This window comes from Rhamphochromis longiceps, linkage group LG15 (assembly GCF_057381845.1).
Source record: "Rhamphochromis longiceps isolate RC_006_pf linkage group LG15, R_longiceps_female_GT1.1, whole genome shotgun sequence".
NCBI lineage: Eukaryota > Metazoa > Chordata > Actinopteri > Cichliformes > Cichlidae > Rhamphochromis > Rhamphochromis longiceps.
Genome location: NC_140571.1, coordinates 37,223,255 through 37,240,823, shown reverse-complemented (window position 1 = coordinate 37,240,823; position 17,569 = coordinate 37,223,255). Strand labels below are relative to the sequence as shown.

The window sequence follows — 17,569 nt, the reverse complement described above, 5'->3', positions numbered from 1 at the left end:
GTATCACTACTGAGAAATAAAATAATAAAATGCATGTTTTAGAAAATCAATTTTACAATACAAAAGCATGAATGAATAAATAAATAAATTAATTAAAAGTTCAATGCTCTAAATGTATTTATAATATCAGACAAAACATTAGATAACTGAAGCTGACAGGTCTGTCATCAGCGTATACACAGGAGCTGTGATAGAACGTGATTTAAGAAAACGAGATTAGAGATGTAAATGTATACAAGAGATAAAACAAACCCCTTCAGTGCAACGTGGTCGTTTTATTTTGAAATTCTAAATCGGAAACACATTTTAAACTTTTTCGGTAACTTGACCCAAAGGCTGAAGTCAGGGGGTAGGAGTTTTTTTCCCCCTCCCTCCTTCTCCTCCCAAACTTTTCTTACCTCTACTGAAGTTATGTCAAGCCTCAGTGTGACTGGACGGAGGGCAGCCACAAGGTAAGACAGCAGTGCCCGAGGGGGTCCATGGCTGTATTGATTAGCTGATTATTACTAATCGAGCCTCTGGCCAAAGTAGTTGTGTCTTATTAAACAGAGGCTGCTGCAAACTGTTCCAGTGGATTATTGATAATGTCTGATTTTGTGTTTGCCTCTGGAACCTTATATATAATATATACATTTTTAAATTATTTTAAATGCTCCCTTTTTTAAATTTAGAGTCTACTCAGACTCTATTTAGGTTTTACTGAACTGTCTGAGTGGATGTGGTTTGTACTGGCTCCCTCGCCACTAATTTGGCAAACTGAAAATAGTTTTTGTTTCCCAAACAGGGCTTTTCTCCCACCACTGCATTTGCTATGAGAACCATTCACTTTAAAGCTGTGTTTTATTGCCTGCGGCTGTCTCACATTAGAAATGACAGGATTTAGGTCAGTGTTCGTGATATCTTTTGTGGTTTTCTTGTTGTGTTGTTGTTGTTGTTATTGCTGTTGCTTTGACTTGTCAAACCTCAGACGAGCCACTTCAGTGCGCATCTCCTTTTACACCTCTTCCTGCAGGACACACTGCAGCTTCTTCACATGTGAAGCAAACTAAATGTAGCTTCAGTAAAGAAGGGAACATCTTTCTGTGCCAGACATTGTTGTGGGAGGGGTGAGGCTGCTTTATAGGACGGAAATCCCCCTCCATCCCAAGTCAGCACCCCCAATATCTGTCCCCCTGGCTGCTTTCCTGTCTTATAATAAAGTGCTGTGATTCCAGTGTCTGGTTTGCCCTGTAGCTTTGCTGGCTTCATCAGCCTCTCACTATGAATCACTTGGGATGATGGACGGCCTGCAGCCACAGCTCCGGATGTTTAGCTTGAAAACAGCACTGCTTTAAAAAAAATCCTAAGTGGCAGCGCTGTTGGGGGCGTGTTACATTAAATACCAGTGAGGTGATGAGATATTACCCTCAGAGGCTCTTTTTTCCTTTTTTATTCACACATCCATGAATTTGAAGGTTTATAAGACAATAAAAACTTTTGCTGCATTTCTTTTCGATACAAAGACACAAGTTTTTACAACTCGACTTTGATCCTTCATCCAAACAGAAGAAGTGCACTTTATGTTATGAAGTTATTCAGCGGCTAAAGAATTGTGTTGCTGTCTCACCTGTATTAATGAAACAGGAAGTGCGTATTTAAGCTTTTGGTTAAAGTGATTAACGCCACTACTATTAAAAAACAAGGTCTGCATACCCACAGCTTCATTTACCCTAACACTGGCAGTCAGTGTGGCAATGCTGCATATTATGTTGTAGGTCCTGTATGTAATGTTGGATTTTTGATACTTTTGAGATGTTTTGAGTTTATATGGTTGCTATCTTGACAAAGTCTCTGTTATAAAAGAGATCTTAGCTCAGTGGTTCTGCTATATTAATAAAGTGCTGACTGTGGTATTAATGCTCTGTCTTTAAAATCTGATCAGTTGTTTTTCAACTGAATCTATAATTAGATGTGTATAAGTACTATAAAGCAAGATTGGAAGTTTTCGAGCTATGTGAGCTTGAAGTCCGAGTTTTCTGTTTCATCAAAGTGTCCACCCTTACCTGGCTGAATCACCATGCAACTTATGCCGAACACATAACCTAGTTCTACTCTGCTAAGTCTCTTTTGCACTGCCGGATGTGCAGCTACTAGAAGACAGAACACACACCGAGAATAGCTGTTCGGTCAGTAAAATTAATTTCACTTTGATTTGCCGACAAACTAAAGTGATCTCCAGGTCTCCTTTATTAGGCTGTGGGACGGTAACCTTGATGTTTAAATGGATCCAGTTTAAAGTTTCAGAGCTCTAATGTGCGGCCATTATGTTGTGACCTTTGTTTGTATATTAAATAAGAAACCTCTGCAGATCCATCTGTGGCTCAAACCCAAGAGACATGTTTTGATTTTCTGGCCTGTTGTTTTGCAGTGAGGAGTGCTTTGTGCTGCCAACACGCACACACACACACACACACACACACACACACACACACACACACACACACACACACACACACACACACACACACACACACACACACACACACCTCATGAATGTCATGGACGTTCTTTCGGTCAGGATGTTGTCGTTATGTTGCGCGTCATGGGATAAAACAATTTGTTGCCTGTCTGGGAACGATGAGCTCAGCAGAACAGGAATCATGAGATAAGTAGGTGAAGCAGTGCAGTGGCTGGTGCTCGGTGGCTCGTCGTTACCTCGCTATTGTCAGCAATTCTGCATAATGTAACCTTTTTGGATTTCTTGTCCACCCATCAGCTCTTCCTTAATTAACTAATGTGGGAGTAGGAAGAAAAAAAAGTGAGCTCATTTATTGGTTCGGGAGTGAAATATAGCAGCCGTATGGATTAACAGACTAAATATCAGGGCTCCAGAAAACTGAAATCAAAGAGGCAGTTGCAGTAAATACATCCTTAAGTCTCTGGATGAAGGGTAAGAGTGAGAAATTGATGGGGGCGATGAGGAGAAGCTCTTCAGAATTTGTGTTAAGCTCTTAATAACTTTGTGGCGCTCTCTCAGGGGAAGCTGCCTTTCTGCAACAGGACCCTGGGGTTTGACTTACTGCTGCCACCTCAAAAATAGCTTGGCAGTAAGTCTACTTGGAGGAGTCAAGAGGTCACTGTAACACTCTTGATACTCAGTGACAGGATTATATTATATATATATATTTTAATAAACACTGCCTTCCTAATCACTGCCTGATTTACACCTCGGAGCTGATGGAGAACAGTTTATTAAATTAGAACTAAATTGCATTTGAGTGTGTGCTCATGAGTCCTGCTTGATAAAGTACATGTGGTCGTATTTTTAGCTTTATTACAAGTGGCTTTAATTTTAGCAGGCCAGTGCACTGCGGTGACATGATGCAGGCAGGAAAAAGAAAGCTGGACGCAGCAGTGTCAGGAGAAGTAAAAAATAAAACTGACATATTCTGACCGGGCCACGTACTGAGATACAACCGCCGCAGCGAGACCGGGCTATAAATCAATACTTCATTCGCTGTTGTTTTCCTTCGCATTTTGTGCCACATTCAGGTCAGATTTTGGTAATGGTAATTATGAGATCTAGACTTCTAAAGTAATAATTATGACTGGGAAACACAGACTTTTCTGACATCTTTGTTTATATATACCCAACTTGGTGCTGAGATAGTTTCATCAGTGTGGTATTTTTAAGCTCCAGAAACTGTAATCGCACAACTCAACGAAATACGTTTTCTTCTATGAATAGACTGACCCCATCACCCTTATGTGAAGAATTAAATTTTTGTATTGGTCTGCCCAGATCACGGAGCTCTAAACAAACCAGGTTAGTAAACAAGAGACCGCTGTGTGCCTCGCTGAACTTGGTATTGAATTTCTGATTTTTATTAGAGGTGCAACGATACACAAAATTCACGGTTCGGTTCGGTTCGATACTTTGGTGTCACGGTTCGATATTTTTTCGATACAAAAAAAATGTTCATGCCTTTTTAATTTGTCATTTATTAAAATTATAAATATATATTTTAACTCAAAAGTACAGTTTTTAAATTTAATGTTGCTGAAACAAAAAAGTAATAAAAAAAAAAATATCTCAGGGCTCGTAAAATTTCAAAATCCCTGGTAGCCCTTCGGGCAGGGACTCTTCAGTTTTTGGTAGCCCAAAATAAATTTAAGTAGCCCGAATAAAAAAGAGAGCAATTTTTTGATTGATGTTTTGTTTCCTGTTTTGTTTCCTTTATAAAATTATACATTAAAGTATAATATTGTAAAGGAAACAAAACATTAATTAAAAAATTGTTGAAAAACAAATTACAACATTGTATAAAAATTACAATCATCAACTCAAATACTTGGTTCTAATTGAAGAGAAATTTCTATGAACTTGTAAGAACTGTGTAGGACATGAATCAGTCTGTGTCAGATCCTGTATTTGAAATTTCCACTGAAGTCACGGGTAAGAGACAAGTGGAACCAAGATCGAGGCCATTTGCTTTTTGAAGTTTGCAAAGACTGCTAAATTTTGCCAGTGGTAGTTCACTCTTTGCAACATAGTACGCTGTTCTAAACAGATTTTCAGGTTTATTTTTAGTATGTTATTTGCAATTGGTGTTTGTTCTGGGAAAGCTATTGCAGACTGAGCAATAATGCATTTCTTGCATTTCTCATGGGTTCTAATGGGGGCCTTTCTTAAAATGACTGGTCCCAGTAACAAAGGCGCTTGTCGACCCAGAAATCGAGGGAAACCCAACAACACACCCGGCAGAACATTACAGGGAGTGCAGAATTATTAGGCAAGTTGTATTTTTGAGGAATAATGTTATTATTGAACAACAACCATGTTCTCAATGAACCCAAAAAACTCATTAATATCAAAGCTGAATGTTTTTGGAAGTAGTTTTTAGTTTGTTTTTAGTTTTAGCTATTTTAGGGGGATATCTGTGTGTGCAGGTGACTATTACTGTGCATAATTATTAAGCAACTCAACAAAAAACAAATATATATCCATTTCAATTATTTATTTTTACCAGTGAAACCAATATAACATCTCCACATTCACAAATACAGTGGGGCAAAAAAGTATTTAGTCAGCCACCGATTGTGCAAGTTCCCCCACCTAAAATGATGACAGAGGTCAGTAATTTGCACCAGAGGTACACTTCAACTGTGAGAGACAGAATGTGAAAAAAAAATCCATGAATCCACATGGTAGGATTTGTAAAGAATTTATTCGTAAATCAGGGTGGAAAATAAGTATTTGGTCAATAACAAAAATACAACTCAATACTTTGTAACATAACCTTTGTTGGCAATAACAGAGGTCAAACGTTTACTATAGGTCTTTACCAGGTTTGCACACACAGTAGCTGGTATTTTGGCCCATTCCTCCATGCAGATCTTCTCGAGAGCAGTGATGTTTTGGGGCTGTCGCCGAGCAACACGGACTTTCAACTCCCGCCACAGATTTTCTATGGGGTTGAGGTCTGGAGACTGGCTAGGCCACTCCAGGACTTTCAAATGCTTCTTACGGAGCCACTCCTTTGTTGCCCGGGCGGTGTGTTTTGGATCATTGTCATGTTGGAAGACCCAGCCTCGTTTCATCTTCAAAGTTCTCACTGATGGAAGGAGGTTTTGGCTCACAATCTCATGATACATGGCCCCATTCATTCTGTCCTTAACACGGATCAGTCGTCCTGTCCCCTTGGCAGAAAAACAGCCCCATAGCATGATGTTTCCACCCCCATGCTTCACAGTAGGTATGGTGTTCTTGGGATGCAACTCAGTATTCTTCTTCCTCCAAACACGACGAGTTGAGTTTATACCAAAAAGTTCTACTTTGGTTTCATCTGACCACATGACATTCTCCCAATCCTCTGCTGTATCATCCATGTGCTCTCTGGCAAACTTCAGACGGGCCTGGACATGCACTGGCTTCAGCAGCGGAACACGTCTGGCACTGCGGGATTGGATTCCCTGCCGTTGTAGTGTGTTACTGATGGTGACCTTTGTTACTTTGGTCCCAGCTCTCTGCAGGTCATTCACCAGGTCCCCCCGTGTGGTTCTGGGATCTTTGCTCACCGTTCTCATGATCATTTTGACCCCACAGGATGAGATCTTGCGTGGAGCCCCAGATCGAGGGAGATTATCAGTGGTCTTGTATGTCTTCCATTTTCTGATGATTGCTCCCACAGTTGATTTTTTCACACCAAGCTGCTTGCCTATTGTAGATTCACTCTTCCCAGTCTGGTGCAGGTCTACAATACTTTTCCTGGTGTCCTTCGAAAGCTCTTTGGTCTTGGCCATGGCGGAGTTTGGAGTCTGACTGTTTGAGGCTGTGGACAGGTGTCTTTTATACAGATGACGAGTTCAAACAGGTGCCATTCATACAGGTAAAGAGTGGGGGACAGAAAAGCTTCTTACAGAAGACGTTACAGGTCTGTGAGAGCCAGAGATTTTCCTTGTTTGAGGTGACCAAATACTTATTTTCCACCCTAATTTACGAATAAATTCTTTACAAATCCTACCATGTGAATTCATGGATTTTTTTTTTTTCACATTCTGTCTCTCACAGTTGAAGTGTACCTCTGGTGCAAATTACTGACCTCTGTCATCATTTTAAGTGGGAGAAATTGCACAATCGGTGGCTGACTAAATACTTTTTTGCCCCACTTTATACATTTCTGACATTCAAAAACAAAACAAAAACAAATCAGCGACCAATATAGCCACCTTTCTTTGCAAGGACACTCAAAAGCCTGCCATCCATGGATTCTGTCAGTGTTTTGATCTGTTCACCATCAACATTGCGTGCAGCAGCAACCACAGCCTCCCAGACACTGTTCAGAGAGGTGTACTGTTTTCCCTCCTTGTAAATCTCACATTTGATGATGGACCACAGGTTCTCAATGGGGTTCAGATCAGGTGAACAAGGTGGCCATGTCATTAGTTTTTCTTCTTTTATACCCTTTCTTGCCAGCCACGCTGTGGAGTACTTGGACGCGTGTGATGGAGCATTGTCCTGCATGAAAATCATGTTTTTCTTGAAGGATGCAGACTTCTTCCTGTACCACTGCTTGAAGAAGGTGTCTTCCAGAAACTGGCAGTAGGACTGGGAGTTGAGCTTGACTCCATCCTCAACCCGAAAAGGCCCCACAAGCTCATCTTTGATGATACCAGCCCAAACCAGTACTCCACCTCCACCTTGCTGGCGTCTGAGTCGGACTGGAGCTCTCTGCCCTTTACCAATCCAGCCACGGGCCCATCCATCTGGCCCATCAAGACTCACTCTCATTTCATCAGTCCATAAAACCTTAGAAAAATCAGTCTTGAGATATTTCTTGGCCCAGTCTTGACGTTTCAGCTTGTGTGTCTTGTTCAGTGGTGGTTGTCTTTCAGCCTTTCTTACCTTGGCCATGTCTCTGAGTATTGCACACCTTGTGCTTTTGGGCACTCCAGTGATGTTGCAGCTCTGAAATATGGCCAAACTGGTGGCAAGTGGCATCTTGGCAGCTGCACGCTTGACTTTTCTCAGTTCATGGGCAGTTATTTTGCGCCTTGGTTTTTCCACACGCTTCTTGCGACCCTGTTGACTATTTTGAATGAAACGCTTGATTGTTCGATGATCACGCTTCAGAAGCTTTGCAATTTTGAGACTGCTGCATCCCTCTGCAAGATATCTCACTATTTTTGACTTTTCTGAGCCTGTCAAGTCCTTTTGACCCATTTTGCCAAAGGAAAGGAAGTTGCCTAATAATTATGCACACCTGATATAGGGTGTTGATGTCATTAGACCACACCCCTTCTCATTACAGAGATGCACATCACCTAATATGCTTAATTGGTAGTAGGCTTTCGAGCCTATACAGCTTGGAGTAAGACAACATGCATGAAGAGGATGATGTGGACAAAATACTCATTTGCCTAATAATTCTGCACTCCCTGTATGTTATTTACACGGGTGCACATAAGTGGTCTGCATGTGCGCATTCGCTGTCAAAATAAAAGACGCGCACCAGATAAGAAGTTGCAACGCGTGTTTGCGTCCATATAAAAAGCACTGTTTTTGTCTGCTAGAGTGGGATTTTCACGGCACATTCTGCACCACATCTCTGTGTGTTCATCATTTGTTTGAAGCCAGCTCACCTCTTGCAACTACTTTTCCGAGAATACGCGCTTCTTTTGTGGTTCGGACTCCTTCTGACATTTCTTTGGAGGTGGAAGAACACCAAAGTAATTGCTTAAAGGAGCTTCTTCGACATCTTTAAGAGTTCTAAACAAATGTCTGTCCTCCTCCAGAAAATCTTATGTACGCAAACACGCGTTGCAACTTCTTATCTTGTGTGTGTTTTTTATTTTGACAGCGAATGCGCACCTGCGGACCACTTATGTGCAGCCCCGGTTATTTAGCTCGTCATATTGCAGCCACAGAAATTCTTTTGTCCATGAAAGCATAAAGCTGCACTTTCTTTTTGCCTTATAGTCTGATTTGTCATTACTTTTCCGTTTTGTGGTAAGCTTTTCTTTGGCTGTCACTTCTTCACCCTGACCTGTCTTATTTGGCTCAGCAGAACTAAAATATATATCCTGCTGCTTTTACACACACACACACACACACACACACACATATAACGGTCAGCGATTCTCTGCGTGATCAACCTCTCACATGTTTAAGCTTGCTGCGGGAGATTTCACCTGTCATGTTTGCATAGTAAGCTAACTATTAATAAGACGATGTCAGAGGAATTGGTGCACAAATTATCATCACTCACAGATCAGTGCTGTCGCTCTCTATACACAGTTCACGCGATTGCAAAGTGAAAGCAAAAAACAAGCGCAAATTCAAATGCGATTTCAATATGTCACATATTGACAGTGGCTCACCGATGCCAATGACCTAATTACCCAGCTACATTTCCGAAAGAATGCAAAAGCATTGACATATTTTTCCTTCCTACAATAGCCCGACGGGCAGGGCAGGGCAGAGATAGATTTTGGTAGCCCGACTGGAAAAATCGCTAGCCCCGGGATGTCGGGCTAGCGATTTTGCGAGCCCTGTATCTGATTGAGGAATCACTCATCTTTGGAAAAGAGAGTTTATTACAGAGAAATGGCTCTTTCCAAAATAAAAGCTATACTATACGCTTCTTCTGGGCTATATTCTCAGCAGCATATTAAACATATAAGGAGAATCATGTGCTAACAGCTGTCTAAATGACTCGGCTAAAGTTAGTAGCATGCTTGTTGTTTTTGTCTGCTTCCATTTGTCTTTGCACTAGGATGATATCTGAGTAAATGTGCAGTCATATTCATTGTGTTCCCACTAGTGCTGTCAGCGTTAATCTCGTTGAAATGACCTTAACGCCACAACACAGCAAATCTCCGTTAACGAGCTACCCCTGATCGCCCCGTGCATGGGGCTAGACGGCCAACACGTTAACGAGCTAATTGCGCTAACACACTAGTTCCCACCCATGTAATTGAGCATTGCGTGGCACATCCAATACACTGTTTTACTTTAGTCCATGACGCGCTTACCTTCAGGGTCATACGTCACATGAAAACCAAAATAATTCCAAACGCCAGATCTGAATGAGGGTGGGGGAGGTTCAATTTGCTATGTTGCAAGGAGAGCTTAACTTCTGTCTCGCTAGCTTGCCCTGCGCTCTTCCTTCTGACGATGCTGTCTGTGTTGAGCGCTCAGTGGATCTGTGCTCGACAGTGTAGCCTAGGCGGAGTAGTCGAACGCAGATTCACTCTGCACTCAACACAGACAGCATCATCAGAAGGAAAGTTGATAAAATAAATGACAAATTTTGTATTGTTCGATACATATGCGTACCGAACCGAAAGCACTGTATCGAACGGTTCAATATCGATACAAGTATCGTTGCACCCCTAATTTTTATGTAGGCCTATTTAAGTAGTTTCCTCTTGCATCCATTTTTTAAGTAGTATTGATTGAGTTAAAGGGAAATTCGGTCATCATCAGAGTCTCTCTGCAGGTTTTTGGGAGTATTGCTGCTTAACGTTTTTGATAGAAAAGATCCAGAACAATGCCCATAAAGAGCAAAAAAAAAAAAAAAAGATTGGCTGCTTGTGAGGGACTGGGAGTGCTCCAGCAGTAGAGCTACAGTGTGTCCGGAAAGTATTCAAAGCGCTTCACTTGTTCCATTTTTAGTCCTGTTACAGCCTTATTCCAAAATGGATTAAATTTATTTTCCCATTAAAATTCTACACACAACACCCCTTGCTGTCTCAAGTCTTCCTGAGTATGATGCTACAAGCTAGGCACGCCTGCTTTTGGGCAGTTTCTCCCTTTCTTCAGTGCAGAATCTCTGAAGCACCATCAGGTTGGATGGAGAGCATTGGTGCACAGCCATTCCCAGATCTCTCCATAGATGTTCAGTATGGTTTAAGTCTGGGCTCCTCACAGAGTGGTCCCAGAGCCATTTTCCCAGTTCCTGCTGGTAAAAAAAACATCCCCATAGCATGATGCTGCCACCACCGTGCCTTCAACATGTTTTATAGGCCAGGTGATGAGCAGTGTCTGTTTACCTCTAGGCGTGATGCTTGGCGTTCAGGCCAAAGAGTTCAATCTTTGTTTCATCAGACCATAGAACTGCTAATGTAGTACTAAGGGGCCCAAAGTGTGCCAAAAAAATATATTCCTTACACCGTTACACCAGCACCACCTGCCTGAGGCACTGAACAATACAAGGAGGGATTGAGCCTCAATTTTAATTTGTTTACACCAAATTCTGATCCTGACTGTCACAGCAATTCTCAGCAGACCAGGCAACATTTTTCCAATGTCCTGTTGTCCAATTTTGGAGAATTGAAGTCTCTGTTTCCTGACCGTACTGGCAGGAGTGGCACCCAGTGTTGTCTTCTGCTGTTGTAGCTCATCTGGTTGTAACAAGTAGTTATTTGAGTCACTGTTGCCTCTTACCTCTGGCATCAACAAAACTTTTTCACCTGATCTCTTTTTCAGACTGTTCTCAATAAACCATAGAGATGTTGTGTGTGAAAATCCCAGAAAAGCAGAAGTTTTAGAAAAATACTTCGACCAGCTTACCTGGCACTAGCAACCATGCCATGTTCAAAGTCACTTAAATCACTTTTCCTCGACATTCTGATCCTCAGTTTAAACTTCAGCCGGTCATCTTAAACATGTCTATATGCCTAGATGCATTGATTTGCTGTCATGTGATTGACTGGTTAGCATTAACAAGCAGTTTAACATCTAATGAAGTGTTCAGTGAGTGCATATCAAAGATGTACTTGGAAATATTTGGTAGTCTTACCCTTACTCATATTTTCTCCTTGGTAGGTGGTACGTTATTAGAGGAAAAATGGAAGTGAGTGAAGAGTTTCTGTTTTTATTTGTTTCCATCAAGTGCAGTCGTAAGAAACATTTCAAAGGTTTCTGAAAGTTTAAAAGCTGAAGCATTTTTTCCTCTGGAGCAATTAGCTTTAAGTGCGAGACCTGCATGGAATTCCCATAACAATTAGCATGCATCCAGGCTTTTAAAATGGAAATGAACACTTTATGCTAAAGGAAATGGTAGGTCTTTAAAGAACATTGGATTTCTGCATTCAGATCTAGATTTTAAAAGGTAAAAACGCATATCGTAATAGTAATGGTGTTATTGAGGAAGTCTGAAGCGTCTTTCTGTGACTCTCAGATATTTACAGGAATCAAGAGCAGCTCTGTTTCTCATAATTGTATTTGCCTCAATAGTCTCGGGATCATGAGTCATTTACTTAAAACAATTTCGGAAGTTCATGTCCAGTTTTTGAGCTAATTTGTACTGAGATTGAGTTTGCATTATATTGTTATCTCGAGATGTCAGACAGTTTTAAAATCATGGCTTTGCAGAAATTTAACTTGATCAGCTTAACTTAATCATGTTGAAACTTGTCGACAGTCCATGTCTGCATGGACTCATTATCTTCATTCCTTGTTAAATGAAATCAAACATTTGTGATCTTTCCTTTTGATACTGTATAATGCTGCCTAGCTATTAGGTACGCACAGGCTCATGAATGATATGATGTAACCACTAAAACTCAATTATCTTGAAAAAATGATGAAGTTCTGATCACAAGGGAAGGCGGTTTGATAATTCAGGACATCTTGTAATAATCATTTGTACATAATGAAGACAAGATAATTGAGCTAGGTATGGATCAGAAGAAAATCTCAAGATAACAGATTGTGTCTGTAGTGAGGGTAAATGCCCGGAGTATCAGACAATGTAATGTATGTCCTCTCTTATTTAGAAAAATGGATATAAAGATAAAATGAATGTTGCTTTCTGACCTTCCAGCTTATATGTGGCTCTGATAGGCCTCTGATCCTCAGGCCTGTCGGTTTCCATAAAAGAAATCTTAAAAAAAGGTCAAGTATGAGGTAAATCTATGTACTATAAAAAACCTCAGCTAATATGTATATATAGATATAGTCCTTATAATCCATCCACTTGTTCACAATTAAGGTAATGTTTGCCTGCAAAGATCTGATTCTGCCATCTGAACAAATGTGAAAGTCGTGTCATAGAAATGCCAGTGAGGTCTACCACTGTGGTCCAATCAGACGCTCCTCCCTCTGCTATCTCTGCAGTCTGAGAAACACTCAATGAAAAACAGGCTAAAAATACCAACATCAGCTCAAGTACTAGCAGGGCAGCACTGGGAAAGTCATCAGACTCTGTCCACTAACACCAGGGTGGGAAAACTCCAAATTTACTGAAGACTGGCTGCAAATTTGTAAAGTCTTTACTCAGCCACGCACTGGCCATCATTCAGGGGTTTTTTCACTTAACTGGTTGGTAGAGTGAGAATGGATTTAATGCTTGTGGACTGAACATCTAAAATATCAGATCTCTCAAAGAACCAAACCACAACTGCTTTTGGAAATTTAGACACAACTTTCAATTTTTTTACCGAACAATAAACGCCCTGTTCGACAGGAAAAAATATGTTGGTACTTTCTCTGACGCCATCTCCCCAATTCTGCCTGACAAGCGTCTCTAAGTGTGAAGTGGGAGCGAGGTCACCTCTGTTCAGTGGTCCATAGTGGAACAAAAGTTGTGTTTGGTATTAAGGTGACTGTGAAAATGTACCCCTGCCCTGTGAAGCCACTAAATCATATAAAAAGATTTAACAAGGCTCCAACACTCAATGTTCCCTTCCTCATGCTGTTACAAGAGATATAACTGGACTTTATGGTCTATTTAATCCCTTAATACATTTCATTACTGAGACAAACTCACTCTTGCTGCCAAGTATTGTATGTCCCATCGTTAAAATAAAAAAGACTTATAAAATGACGTCTAATAATACCAGTGCCACTTTGTTCTTTAAAATAATTTACAGGTTATAACTGATCGATGTATTCAACTATTTACAGATTAGTCTTCTTTATTTTGATCTTTTTAATGCTTGTTCGCTTCCTGGAATCTGATCTGGCCATATCCAGCAGCAAGATTTATCCCAAAACCCTAAAAATTACACTAGTGTGGGCACCCTAAGCTATCATCCACCTCTACAGTCTGACCATCCATAACTTCACCTTCCTGACAAACCCAACATCCCTGCACTAAGGTGGATAAAACCATCTTTTACTCTTCTGATCTGGCTTTTGTCCCAGGTATTGTAGCATTTTTCTCCCCCAGAAAATCTCTTTGTGGAGTTTACATGTTCTCCCTGTGCTTGCATGGGTTCTCTGCAGGTACTCTGGCTTCCTCCCAAGGTTAAACACAGTGTCATGCTTGGGGTTAGGTTAATTACTGATTCTAAACTGGCCACAGGTATGATTGAGAGCATGAGTAGTTGCTTTGTTAACTGTGTGATAGAACTGATGACCTGTCTAGGGCATGTACCCCACTGGATAAGCTCCAGTGCCCCCTCCCCCTGTGAACCTGAAGTTGAGAAGCAGAAGAATATTGTTAGATGGAGAAAATCTGTTTTCTGGTGAGGTGTGGAAATCTGAAACCCTTTCTTGCTAGTGCATTGTGGAAACTACTCTTTAGCATTTTTTTTTTTTTTTTACAATGACGAGGCAAACGGCAAATATGGAGTAAACAAGGAGGGCAATATAAGCAAACCATATCTTGCTGGACTCAGCAGGATTGTGGTAATATGGCACTCAGTGAGTCATCCCCAGACTGCACTTTGTAGAAATTCTTTCATATAGATGACAAAACAAAATGTTGTTTTCTTGAACAAAACTGTGACAAGAAAAGAAGACACGTGGTGGAAACATTCTGCCAACTTTAAACTTGCTGGAAACACTTAAAGACTTAATCCCAAGTTTTATGTTGCTTGGTGACAAATGGGTCTCCAGATGTGAATGCAACTCACATCTGGATGGGAAAAACTGGCCAAAGATGCAGATCAACAATTCTAGCTGTGCACAGAAACAGCCAAGCAATCAAGAACAAGAGCATTTTCCAATATTTTCAACATATCGTATTTTAGCTTCACTGTCTGCAAATATCTCACAAAGCTATGTTTGAAAATGTAGCTTAATTGGACAGTTTCTGAAGCATACGCTGGAAATAAACACACAATCCTCACATTCAATCACACACGTTTATTGAGATTTCTCACGTGATGTCACTCACACATTGCTTAGGAGTTGTCCATCATATTGGATGTGATACAACCAGTTGTTGCACGGGAAATGCGTATTCTCCGAGCGGTTGGAAGAGGTTCCTGGAGGCTGCTGGCCCCTGCTGGAAGAAGGTACCACACCTAAAACCTCACCTGATTTAAATGGTTATGTCTAGATTTTCATGGTTGCCGGAAGTTTTTCATGTGTGTCTGCAAATGCTCGCTAGCTATTAGCTGAGCAGTGGCAAAACTTGAAAAAGTGATATGGAGAAGGTTCGCCTTCAAAGTAAAGTTCTTCCTTTTGGCTGTAGCACTAAGACATAACTTTTACTTTGGAGGCAAATCTCCATTTTAGGTTTGTGTTGCACTTTTCACAGTTTCACTATAGCTCAGGGAACAGCTGGTCACTGTTTGTAGACAAGTCTGTCACTTTCATTCAACCTATGATCGCAGCAATAAGCTAACGATCAAAGCAATCACAAGGAGGATTGAGCCAAAGGATTGGAATGCACATTTTTCTCTAATGACAGATGATTGCCATCTGGGCACTCACTGGTCTGTATGTCTGTGTGACTGGATCTTCAGCAGTCATTTTCTTAGTGACTGCCATCAACCTCCACCAGCCTAGTTTTGCCTTCACAGCCAATGGTTGCCAGATGGTTGTGAACCATTTTCTAGACCTGTGTGTCTGGAGTCTTATTCACTTCAACCTACACTGTCGGCATCATTGTTACACATCCAAGTTAAAATCATGTGGTTAATGGTCATGTGTCTGCAAAACCTCAATCCGTGCAACCTGGCTACACAACCAACGAGTGATGTGATGCTGGTGACATTTCCGTCTTTAGCCTGTGGTAAAAACATTGTAGGGATTGGGATTGATTGATGATTTCTAGTAAATGTTGCAGCATTTTTATCAGAATCTTCATCACTTATGAATATGCCTTTTTGGTGGCTCTTTTAAAAAATTGCATTGTTACTAAACCACAATAATTCAAAGGGCGGACACAGTTTGATGTCTTCAAGTGAAAAATTCATAGAACATAAACAGATTTCAATGATCTATCTTTGTCAGTCTAGAGGTTTTAATACTTTTGGATGCAAAAATGGTGGTTTGGTGGTTTTCTCATGTTGTCATAAGTGGTTTATAGCCAATTTATAGAGTTTTAATAATCAGGTCTTGTACCAAAAGGATGGCATAAATTCAGTAAGTAAAAAACAGACTTTCCTTGCCTAAAATCACCTGGCAGATTGCCTCAGGGTCAGCCGCAGGCCATCAATATGTTCGGTGCAGTCATGATCCCTGCACGATGTCCAATTGCATCTTAGTGTGACTACAGCCATAAAGAAGGAGCTAACTGAATCACTGCATTACGGAAAACTGAATTAGAGCCCACAAACATGTATTTTCCAGAGGAGCAGCCCAAAGCAGATGAAGGTGTGTGTAGAGAGACATCTCATAGGCGGTGCATCCTCTGCCTTGTCATTATACCGACCAGCTCCATCAACGATATGCAGAACTATCATAATTTCATCCGGTGAAGGAAATGATAACAGTATGGAGTGTGTTTTAGTAGATTCTGGGCATGAAGCAACAAACACTTGACATCTGGTCTTGTTCTGTAGTTACGACAATCAAACATCTGGAGGCTCCAGTAGCTACTGTTGTGAAGGAGACAAATGGGTCACAGTCTCCTCTTAAACTCAAATCTGTGGACCAGATATCTGGGTCAACTGCAAAAAGGCTTTTAGAGATGTCAAGAGCTGCTTTACTTTCACTGTTCACTTGGCTAGAATAGCAAAGAGCTGAATGGATTACAAAAAAGGGAAATGAGAGAGCGACAGACCTGCAGTTTACATGGAAATAATATGGCTGATTATTGACCCAGATACAAGATTCTACAAGGATTCGGTCTGTTATGATGGGAAGAGTTTGTGTCACCACAGAGGGAGAACAAGGCGTGTTCGGTCTGAAAGGCAACGTGACGTCAGAGCTGGAAACTGACTTATTGAGGGGAAACTTGACTTATGAACGCTGCTTTGTTTTAAAGAGGGACTGACTGGATGCTGCTGCTGCTGCTGGGATACAAAATGGGTGCGGTGCAGGAAGTGTATCTAGTTGTGCCAATACCATCATTGTTTCAGAAATAAACATGCAACATTTATTAATAAGAGATGGGGTCTTAAATCTTTGGAAGAGGAAATCAGCAGGATGACCAACATAAAACAACGATAGCAATCTGTGGTAGGTCCGTCCAAACGGCCCAGACTCTCTCACAGATTGGTTTAGTTGTAGCCGACATGACGGAAGGAGAGCCTTTGGTCAACAGGATGCATCTAAAAGAAGTGAAAGTCTTAACAGGGTTTCTGTAGGTGCCCTACTGGAGCTGACCCTTCCATCACTCTTGCAGGTCTCATGAAGTGCTGGGACCACTGTGTAGTTGTTTCGCAGTCAGAAACACCCCCTAAGCTAATAAAGTAATCTATTTGCTTTTTCACTTCAATTATATTGGAATTTCAAAGAAATCCAAAATCAAGAAACCCTTGTGCAACTTTCGCCAAGAGAGAAAAATCAGTACTCGTGCCCTTTGTTACTGAAGAAAAAGTCCCTATTAATATGCACTCTGCCTTTACAAACATTTCGGAAAGAATGGATCATCCCAAAGGGCTGCAGGCACGATGACAGAGTAGTCATTCCTCTTACTTATCTGAACTCTGCTTAAAATCCACCATTTGCGGCATATACATAGTTGGTGTATTGTACCAACAGAAATGTACATCACTTGGACCTGAGCACGCCCTAGTGGACTTGCGGATGCGAAAAGTATCATAATTTTTTTTCAGGATGCTGCAGTAAGCCAGTTGGTGAAATTTCTTCCATCCTACATATTCAGTGATCGACAGTAAGTAGTACTACTGCAAAGTGGATGTGTTCAGGAATTCTCAGCAACTACATAAAGTTACAGAGTGGGGT

General features: G+C 41.0%; 1 protein-coding gene across 2 annotated transcripts in view; it reads left to right on the top strand.

Annotated features, from left to right (window-relative positions):
• The first annotated feature begins 364 nt into the window (after window positions 1-364).
• The window catches only part of kank3 (KN motif and ankyrin repeat domains 3), a 43,819-nt gene continuing 26,614 nt past the window's right edge, over window positions 365-17,569 (top strand). For both annotated transcript variants that reach the window (XM_085381334.1, XM_085381331.1), the window contains exon 1: window positions 365-452. The gene's annotated coding sequence lies outside the window, so the exon portion shown is untranslated. The remainder of the gene's footprint in view (window positions 453-17,569) is intronic.